We start from the raw sequence: 11202 nt of genomic DNA on the forward strand, positions 1-11202 counted from the left end.
AAGGTATGAAGGTGATGACAAGCTCAAGGGACACACAAGAGAAATTAACTTGCACATGCTGTTCTGAAGACACCACAAGCAGAACACTCAAGACTGTAAACATCACAAGGACTCCTTGGTATTGCCTAAGGAAAGAAAGTATCCAACAAAATAAAGAAGCCCTTTCTCTAGAGTTCTGAAAACTAGGGGCTAGTGTCTGTGACACACGTGATATCAGGAATCACAATGACAGTCAGCACTGCTCCAGCAGAGAAGCTCCACTCTAGCAAAGTGAAAGATCCTAAAGCCGTATTATTATACTTTTAAACCACTGTGTCAAGGTAGGAACGGCATACACAAGGCTGTATGTATTTATTGTATGGACCTGATGAGAGAATTACAAACCAGTGAAGTCATCACCACAACCAAAACAAAACCCAAACATACACCACCCTCCTAGTTCTCCCTCTCTCCCTCTCCCTCTCCAGGTTTTGGGAGGGCAGGACCTCCATTCTTGGCACCCCCGTGGAAGAGTCAGGGCCTCCTACACAAAGCTAGCTGTCCCCATTAGGGAGAAGCTAGTTCATAGCAAGCAGTTCTGACCTGAAATTACAGAAGAGAAAGTCTACACAGTAGCTGAAAGGCTTGTCTCTTTCACCTCAGACCCTATGAAAATTCTGCCAAAGGACTAGGCTTCAAAACAAATGCTACTAATCAATATTAAATAGTTATTGTAACTCCCACTGGGGGAATACACTGACAAGCACAAGGCTTTGGGGGATGATGGACTTTATGGGGTTACAAGCAGGCCAGAGTGTCCCTCTGGCCTGTGTGGGCAGCAGTGCTAGATGACCCTCCTCTCTGACACTTTCCAGACCAGGCTAAGACCTGCACATCAGTGGCTGCATCCTCTGCTCGAGGCTTTGCACTAGAGCTGCCTTAATGCTGGCCACAAACATAGGATGTGACTCCCGTAAGTACCTGTGTTCCTTAGATTATAACACCTGCAAATAGAAAGATCAAAAAATACTCCCCAGGTCATGAAATGGGGCAGCCAGACTTTTAACTGGGTGTACTTGGCTTGAGCTTCTGCTGCTAACAGCAGAGCAGTTCTTCCCAGCACTGAGCGGTCCTTTCCATGCTCCCCGTACTCTGGAGTGCCCGCCCCCAGGAGCCGTAGCTGCTGTCACCCTGTGCTGATATTTTGCCTCCAACTTCTGCCCCTCTGCATGCCATTCTCAGCTCAGCCCCACTGCCTGGATACCACGGCACCCTGTTCTGGGTTTTACCTTGGCTTCAGTACTTTCTTTCATGCCCTCAGATACACGGACACCCACACGATCCCAGTCAGAAGCCACCTGGGAGCCGCCCCTCGGAATGCTGATTCTTTGCTTCATTCCACAGCAATCCCGCTCTGCACTGCAGTGCTTGCCTTGACATCATGTGGACACAGGTCTTGCGTATGGAGATAAAATCGGGGGTTACCTTTTGGATTGCAGACTTTTCATAAGCATCAGTTTTTGGACAAGTATAAAAAAACATGCTAAACACAAAGATTAGAAAAGGAATAAGACACAAGGCACATTTTACTAATGTCACTGAACATTTTCCAAAAAAATCTCTGGAAGGTTATGGCAAACCCATGTTTACAAGTAGGGAGATTTTGTGTTTTCCATGGCAAAAATGAGCACCTGTGGAGTTAGCAGTGTGATGTGGACAGTTAAGTGTTTGTTGGGTAAAATCTTCCCCAAACACCCTTGAGCATTAATCAATGATTAAAGACAAAATGGGATCATAGCTCCCTGAGGATTAATGGCATAAACCTCCTTTATGTTGCACACGAGTGAGCAAATACTTTACAAGGGCATAATATTGACAGAAAAGCCATAACATTGGGGAAAAATAAAATTCCTCAGTGCTGAAAAAAATGATAATATATTTGAAACAGAAGAGAGTCAAAGCCTCAGGACCTAGTGACACCGAGCAACATAAGAAAGGGTTCAGGGCCCCAGGTGTGACAGGTCAGTTGCTGTGCGTCTCTTATTTATTTTATTCCCATGATACTTGCTCAATTCTAATCTAACAGTGCGGGGAAAGACCCCAGCACTAGAGTGGCACCCCCACGGGTGATACACTCCCAGGCTTAGTGCACACACAGTGCCAGGAGAGCATGAGGGTGGCTCATCCAGTCCACAGACACTGAAGGAAGGGGCTTTGGGTCAGCGTTAGCCTTTCAGACTTGACAGTCCAGAATGATAGGTTTATTCTCAAAGAATTTAATCACAGCAACCACGTCTTCCCCAAAACAGCCTCCTCACGACCACAACTTCAACGGGAGGGTGACTCGAGCTGGTGGGTTAGGGAGGGGTGTCTCTGGGCATGTTCTGCATTGCACAGATACATATGACGAAAGCGTGCATAGACCAAATATATAGTTTATAGACAATGTGTGAGGGCTGTCAAAATGCACCGTATGTATTTAAATAAAAGCGAAACTGCTACAGCAAAAGACACACTGGCTTTCCTGCCCCTCGGTCTACTCCTGCAACACCCAACACGCGCATCCGTTGTTCTTGCCATGCTCTCGGGCAGTTCTGGGGGTCCTGCCATGAGCGCCTTCGGGAGGTGTGATCCGAGATGCAGTTCATGCTCCTCAGCGTCATCCGATGGAAGGCGGGCTCTTAAAGACGCTGTGGCAAGGCCTCATGGAACGCATTCACTGGACCTGGTAGCGCTCGACTTCGGGCTCTTCCCAGAAGTCTACATGACCATGAAAGGGAAAATTTTTCAATGAATTCAACACGCTGAGGCAACCAAAATAGCCCAACAAGACACCCATGAAAGAAGACCCAGAGCTGTTTCAGAACGCAGAAAAAGCGATGGGTTAAGTGTTCTGATGTGCGGGGGAGGATTTCAATAGAGGTTAATGGCCATGCGTAATATGCTTTTTTTATGATTAAGCTTTCCTGTAGTAATTGGCACAATATCACTGCATGGACAAACTACCAAACTCACGGATAGGCGAGGTGCTGAATTCCGGCTGCCCTGCTGGATGGCGGGGGCGGCTGCTCCTCATGAAGCCTCTCCGAAGCAGCGTGGTGGCCCCACCGCAGGTGTCTGCCTCATCCTGGGGCTGCAGCTACCTCAGCATCTGCCCCAGGGCAGCAGGAAAGAAGAGAGAGGCAAACTCTGCGAAGGCTCTGAAGACGCGGCAAGACTTGCTCATCAGTGCCTGTGTCTCTTTCCTCTGGTGAAACTCAGGTGTGGGGCGTGCAGAGAGAAGGGGCAGGGCCTCCCTTTCCTTGTTATGAGGGCAAAGCAGGGCGACGGTGAGCGCACAGCCTGGCTTCGCGCTCCGCCATGGCTCAGCACTATGCACGCATGCGCGTAACTGATGAGCTGAGTCACAGAGCTTTTCTCCGCGGCATGCAACTGCTGCTTTGACTAGGACTGGTTCTGCCTGTGCTCTTACACACCTAGCCACCGTGCTTCCTGCGTTCCCCTCTGCTTTGGTCTCGTGAGCCGCCTGCCATGAGCGTCTGGGAGCCAGTTAGGCCCTTTCGGACAGTTCTGAGCAAGCGTGGGGGGCGATGGTTAGGGCCAAGAGTGAGCTTGTGGGACACCGGAGGAGAAACTGAAAGAATGCCTTCCTCATGGGTCCCACAGAGGTCCCGAGGATGGCTGGAGGCTGTGGGGACCTCTGCCTGTGATTGAGGAGTCTGACAAAGCTGGCAGCTGAGACAGCACCTCAACTCACTTTCACCTGGATTCACACTTAGAAGGTCAATCTCATTCAAACCTTTCCTAATAACATGCCATATACAAAGTACTCGTTAGGATTTGTAGGGAGCAAGTCGTGTTTTTGTCCAAAAAGAGTTCATGATCTTCCTTTCTGTAAGCCCGTGCAATACTGCTCCACACAGGAAAGACAAGGCTCAGAAAGAGCCTGCTGCCAGGGTGTGAGAAGTATCGTCAAAAGAAGAGACACTCATAAGACAACCAACTCTTGCTGTGAGTTGGCTATGTGGTTAGAAGCCTGCTAGATTCTCAGCATTTCTTACTTTGTCTGTGTCTTTGGAGCAGCCTTTTGAGCTTTTGGAGCTAAAAGCAATTTGTGTAACACGCAAACAGCCTCCCTCTTTGGGCAATGTTGTATTTGATTAAAACGAGTTATAAACCATGGAACACTAACTAGGAAAAGGTTACAAGCAGAAAGGTTTAGTGCTCGTTATTCCTTAGTGAACATGGTGCCAGGCTGCTTGTTTGTTTGTTTGGTTGGTGTGTATGTGTGTGTGTGTGTGACTGAACTGTGAACTGGGCTACACCCTCAGCACATTTTAAATTTTGGAGACAGGGTCTTACTAAGTCACTAAGTTGCCCAGGCTGGACTCAAACCTGTGATCCTACTGCCCCAGGTTTCAGAGTGCTGGGGTCGAGTGCAGGTGCATCTCTAGGTTCCGGTGCCAGTGCTACCCTGCTCACCCCACCATGGGATTCCTCACCAGCATTGACATCTTTCTCCAGAGAAGATTCCCTGTGCTCAGGACACTGTGTCTCACGCAGCTGTGAAGTCACAGATACTTTTACAGTTAGTACATAATATACACAACTTCACTGATGTCTGCAGAAAAATAATGCAGCGAAGACAACGGAAGAGCAAGGACCTCATGAGGTTTCCTGACCTTCCTCGCCACATTCCTCTGTGAAAATGGGCACAGATCCGAGTGCGACTTGCTGAAGGTATGTTCTGCAGCCCTGCTGTCCTCCTCAGCTTCCAGGGACAGGTGAGGTGGTCACAAGCTGAGCTGGGCCTCGTCAGGTTCCAGGCCAAGTCAGAAAATTTCTGAGAAGTTGGTCTATTCTTTTAACTCGAAGAATGAGGGCTCCTAGAGGCGCTCTGGCTGATTCACTCTCATAGGCCTTGCCTTTGACAGCCAGAGTCCAATTTAACCCACATTGTCTTTAATCAGTAGGAAGAAGTGGACTCATCCACTCAGGAAAGTGCATGAGATTGTTTTACGAAGATGCATTTCACTGGGACCTTGAAGAAGAGAAACAAAGAAGCTTTAAAAAGGAAGCAGTACGTAGGCTATCTATATAACGTCTTTCCAGAAAAGCAAAAGGAGTCCATCGCTAAGGCACGAGGTGGGGAGGGAAGGGTGTGCAGAAATCTAAGTAAATGTGACTCAGGTGTGATTCTAGAGTTCCGTTAGTAGACAGAGTCTCGGTGCTCGCCTAGGCTGTCATTGCAGGGATTTCTACCTGGAGTCTGATTTGAGTTTACCTGGCTCCAAGTAAAAATGCTTTCCGTGGCAAAATGACCTTATTCCAGAGAGCAGGGGATTCAAGCAGCAGCGGGGTGACCTTCACAGAGACTCAGCAAGAGGTGGAGAATTAAGGAAAATGGATACAGTTCAGACAGATATGAGGCTGAAAAGCAACCACAGGTGAAATCATCAAGAAAAGTAACTCAGGAATTCTCCTCCTCTGGAAGACAGGGAAGTGTAGCTGGCGGCTGTCTGGGGTGAGGCCAGAGCGGGCAGTGGCAGGGTCTGCTTTGAAGGGAGCTGTCTGGGCGGAGGTGGAGGTGGAGGGTGGTCCTTCTCCTTGGTGGGGCTGCATCTCCAGTGTCATCTGTCCCATCTGCTCAGTCTCTTTAAGAGGGGTGCAGAGAGGCAGTGAGCCCCTTGGGTTTTCATGGCAATTCAAACAAAGCAGAAGATGGTCCGAACAGCAGGGCATGGGAGCGAGAACTTGGGAGGGCTCCGAGACAGAAAGAAAGTCATCCACAGCACAGAAGCAGAAGGTGCGGCCCTTCCCTCACACTGGAAGGCTCGGCGGAGGGCTGTGTCTCAGACCCACGTGGGGAGAGGCCCCATGATCTCCTGTCCTAAGCACAGGCCCAGAACTTAGCAGGCAAGGAAAAGCGGTGAATGGGCAGAGGTGCTCTACGTTCTTTGTTCCATCCCCACGTGGACATGGGATCCTGCACCTGGAAGGACAGGGTCTGCTTGCACCTGCGCTTCCCAGGACCTCTACTGGGGAAGTCAGGCAATTAATCAGAAATGAGCTCTGGCACAGACACAGCAATGAAGAGAGCAGTGATGAGAATTATTACTGGAACTCACCCAGTTCTCAGCAGATACTTTGTGAACTACAGAGACTCCTGAGTTAGGAAAACTTTAGAGAAACAAAACGAGAGTGGCTTGTGTGCTAGGGATGTTTTGCAAAGATATGCTGCAGAAAAGTGAAGCTGAGAGGACTCAGAAAGGGTAGGACAGTGTAATAACAGATGCTCTGCGCCATATTTCACCACACACCTGCAAACTGAAACAATTTAACACCACTGCACACAAGAGTGGCCAGTGTTTCAAGGGTGACTTTATGGAAGGTTTCAGAGGCTGACAAGGGGGGAGAGCAAGTGGAACTCTCATTCTTTTCTAGTGGGAACACAAACTAGTACAGTCCTTTTGGAGAGCACATGAGCAGTTTCTTACAGAACTGGATGTGCTCATTGTGTGACTTAGCAGTCCGCGTCCTTGGGATTTACTCAGGAAACTTGAAAACATATTCACACAAAAACCTGCACACACATTTATCACAGCAATATTTGTAATTTATAAAGACTTGGAGATGACCAAGATATCCTACCATAGGTGAATGAAAAAACAGTGAATAAATGCACTGTCGTATTATTTATTGATGTAAAGAAATGCACTATCGAGGCAGGAAGTGGCATGGAGGAAATTTAAATGCACATTCCTGAGTCAAAGAAGGCTGTCTTACAAGACCACATAGTATACGGTTTCTACCCTGCAACATTCTGAGCACAGCTGAATTTCGGAGATTCTGAAGAAGTCACTGGTCCAGGATTTGGAGGGAAAGAGAGTAAATGGGTAGAGCACAGTGGGCTCCCCATGTGGAAACTGCCGTGCACCACACTGGAATAGTGGCCCCTGCTCTTGGGTTTTGTCCGAATCATCACCTTGAAACACTTGCTAACCCCACTCTGACAATTTTGGTAGAAGTGGGCAGGACTGACTGTGACGGAAATGACTTAGAAAGACAGGTCGTAGTCAGGTTCCTTGGCTCCCGCTCCATCCTGTGTAGCCAAAGTGAGTGGCTCCCACTCCAGCAGGGAGTCTTGTCTGCCTTCTGGAGTCACTTCTGGGCATCAACCAGTTTCCCTTCCACAGTTCCACCCCTGCACTAACTTTATCTCCCCCAGCACCCACCCATCCCCTCCTCGCTCCATGCCCAACCCTCCTCCGAGTTAACATTTCGGAGAGGCTCCTGTGTATATTCCTTACCCATATCCACTCCTTGCTCTATGGCCCATTCTTATAAACCGCCTTCCTCCTTATTACTTTTCCCTGGCTAATCATAGACTCACTCCTACTTTCCCGTCTCTTTTTAAGATTCTACATACAAAGGAGAGCATTCACAGGCTTTGTGAGTCTGGCTTACTTTACTCAATGTTTTAGTCACCAGATCCACCCATTTCCTGCTGACAGGAACCTAAGCTGGTTCCACATCTGGTCTACCCTGAATTGTGCCACAGATAATTGTGAATATGCAGTGGTCCCCGTGGTCTGCTGGCTTTAATTGTTTTGGATATGTACTAAGGAGGGGAAGATTGATCAAATAATTCTGCTTACTTTTCTGAAGACACTTCCTACCCAGTGCCACAGTGGCTGTACTAATTTACAGTCCTACCACCAATGCAGAAGGGGGTTTTTTCCTTCACATCTTCACTAGCATTCATCATGTTTTGCTGGCTTGCTTCTTGACTTTGGGGTGAGTTCTTGATACTCACCATTCTAACTTAAGTGAGTAGTGTTTCAATGTAGTTTTGATTTTCATTGCCCTAATATCTAAAGATGAGGAATATTTTTATACACTTACTAGGGTCACATGTACTTCTCACAAGATGTGTCTGACCAATTCAGTTGCCCATTTATTATTTCTTTTTTAGTGTTAATATTTTTTTCAGTTCCTTATATATTCTAGATATTGATGCTGTCAGAACAGGAGCTGTCAAAAATTTTCTTCCATTTTGTAGGCTGTCCCTTTACTCTGAGATTTTTTCTTTGCTGTGCAAAAACTTTTTATTTGATGTAGACCAATTTGTTGATTTTTGCTATTATTTTCTGTAGGAATATTTGCCAATTTCTATGGCTTCCGTTGTTTCTCCTATGTTTTCTTTTAGCAATTTCAAAGTTTCAAGTCTTATGCTTAGCTCTTTGATACATTTGGAATTGATTGTGTACAAGGTAAGAGATAGTCCAAATCCAGTCTTCTGTAAGTGGGTATATAGTTTTCCCACTTGTAAAAAAGGCTGTCATTTTTGAAACATATGTTTTCTCTACTCTCACCACTCTTTTCAATATAGTTCTTAAAATTTTAGCAGAGCACTTAAACAAGAGAAAAAGATAAAAGTGACACACAAACAGAAAAGTAATAACTCAAATTATTCTTGTTTGTAGATGTTGTGATCCTATATGTAGAAAACGCTAAATACTCCCACAAAAGTCATTTAGTGCTGATAAATGAGTTCAGCAGAGTAACAGGGAATCAATAGCTTTACCATACACCAATAATAGGCTCACTGAGAAAGAAATCAGGAAAACAATTCCATTCACAATAGTCCCCAAAATAAAATACATAGAAGCCAATGTAACGAAGGAAGTAAAAACCTTCTTCAGTGAAATTCTCAGAACACTGAAGAAGGAAACTAAAGCAGAACAGAAGACAGAGACCTCCCATCTCACGAGATGGTGAATTAATGTTGTCAGAATGGCCACGCTACCAAAGGCAATACACAGATTCAATGCAACTGAAAATACCCATTATATTCTCCAGAGAACTAGAAAACACAACTCCAAAATGTATATGAAAACACAAAAGACGGAAAATAGGCAGAACAGTCCTGAGTAAAGAGCAAGCTCAGAGGTATCACAGTACCTGGCTTTAAAGTATATTTCAAAGTCGTCCTAGCAAAACCCATGGTACTCAAGCAAAAATAGACACACACAGCGATGGAGCAGAAGGGAGGACACAGAAGCACACACACGTATCTCCAGCCAGCTTGTTCTGGACAAAGGAGCTGTTCCACCAGTTTTGCACTGACACACTCAGCGTGCACAGAGCAGTCTGGAAGATATCTGTAAATGACGCAGCACACACGGCCAAAGCACTGGGCTGTCTCGATTCCGGAGCTCAAGTTAACACTATATAGCGGTCATGTTCTTAAGGCTAAAAAGGAAACCAAGGTCCATTTATTTTGACACTTTCTGAAAGTAGAAACTGAGCATCGTTCTTTTTCACACACATACCTTTTTCCACATTTGGGTCCATGCAATATCATTTGCAAGTCTTGGTAAAATCTTTATCCTACACATATTTCCTTGTGCTTGTGATGACACTGGAACTCCATTATTTACAACAAAGTCATCTTTTTCAACACTCCTTTGGCACCATTTTTATTAATCTGACCTTGAACGATGTCCTCTTTTTAAAATGATTTTTAAATTAATTTTCGACAATCATTTTGTACTTAAATTTGCTAAACTCTGCCTTATTGTAAAACTTCTGTATTGATTCTTCTCTATTTTCCTTAACAATGGCATAGAATCTGTAAATACCTGTAATTGTTGATTTTCTTCTCTTTTAGCCCCTGAGCCCCAGAAAACAACATCTTAGGAAATGGTTTGTGGGCCAGTAATTTGCAGGGGAGAAAATGGTGGCAACGGAGTTGAGGACCAGAAGGGACAAAGCAGAGAATGAAAGGTCATCCATATGAAGTTCTCGGACCTTGGGAGCTGCCATTAAATATGACTGATACCGAGCCCCATGGTTTTGTGCATGACCGAGTGGCCTAAGTTACATTTTAGGACACAGAGTCCCGAGGAAAAAGGAAGGAGAATTAACCCACTAACTCACAGCTCTGTAGGGAGGAAGAAGTGGCTTCCCTTCACTCTCCTATTAGATTCTTTGGCTTGGATATAAATTAAATTAACAGTGAATTTCAGACAGGCTAACAGGAACAAACATATTTAATTCCTTACTTACGCACTGGAGCCCTACATCAAAATCAGACTTAAAAGAGCACCCTGAGGATTGAAGTTTTTCTGGCCTCCTGAGCCACAGAGAGAAACAGGGCTCTACAGAGGGGGATGGGGGTGGGATGCTGGGAAGCAGCAGGGCGGGTATGCAGGAGTAAAGGTCACCCAGTTGTGAGCGTCTCAGGAGATAAATTTGTCCCTGAACAGCTTCTTCCTGGTAGAGACACCTTCAAGGCTGAGAATTTCCTGTAAAGATATACACTTCTTTTATAAAAGGGCAGATTTTTAGAGCTACTGCTGTATCAATGAAAGGTTTGGCAGAAGTTCTACAGTTCTCAACAAGCTCCTTAAAAGCTTGGAAACAAGGACTCTAACATCAAAGGGTTTTCATTAACAGCAGAGGAACATGTGGTCCATTGTGAGCTACAAGACCATCTATGGTGGGAACAGAAACAAAGCCAGCAGCCATGCTGGACACAGCTTGGGAGGAGTGGTCCCTCCTCAGGGACAGCACTGACTGGGGCCCTCAGAGGAACCGAGGAGGGGACAGCCCCATGCAGTCACTGTCCTGGGAAGCTCACCTGGGACGGGATGCAGAGGAAGAAGGCAGTGAAACCCATCATCCAGACCTGTGCAGGCCTAGGATGCTTTGCCTGCTGTGTCTTAGTTTTAACAAAAATGACTGAAAGAAATTGAAATTGAAATTTGAAACATAAGTAAAGTATATAGAATAAAGACAGAAAGCTAATATTTTTACAGCTGTGTGTGATGTTTGGGTTTTAAGCTAAGTGTTATTGTGAGAGCCAAAGATACTGCTGGACCAGAGTCACGTTTTCCTGCATATGTGCAAACTAATCCTAGAAGGAGAGTGAGGTAGAGAGAGTCACAGGGTAGAAAGTGGGGTGTTAAGTTTGATAGGAAGGCACAGTGTGCATGTGTAGAAATGTTGCACAGGATCCCTTTCATATGTCCAACTAAACTGGGCATGATAGCAGACACCTGGAAGGCTGAGGCAGGAGGATCCCACGTTGGAGCGCAGCTTGGGCAACTTACCCTGATGCTGTCTCAAAGATAGAATAAAAATAGATAGGTAGATAGATAGATAGTAGGGGAATGCAGCTGTGTTCAAAGACCTTGGGCTCAATCCTTAGCAACACAA

Source organism: Fukomys damarensis, unplaced genomic scaffold, assembly GCF_012274545.1.
Source record: "Fukomys damarensis isolate Sample0158 unplaced genomic scaffold, DMR_v1.0_HiC HiC_scaffold_18, whole genome shotgun sequence".
NCBI lineage: Eukaryota > Metazoa > Chordata > Mammalia > Rodentia > Bathyergidae > Fukomys > Fukomys damarensis.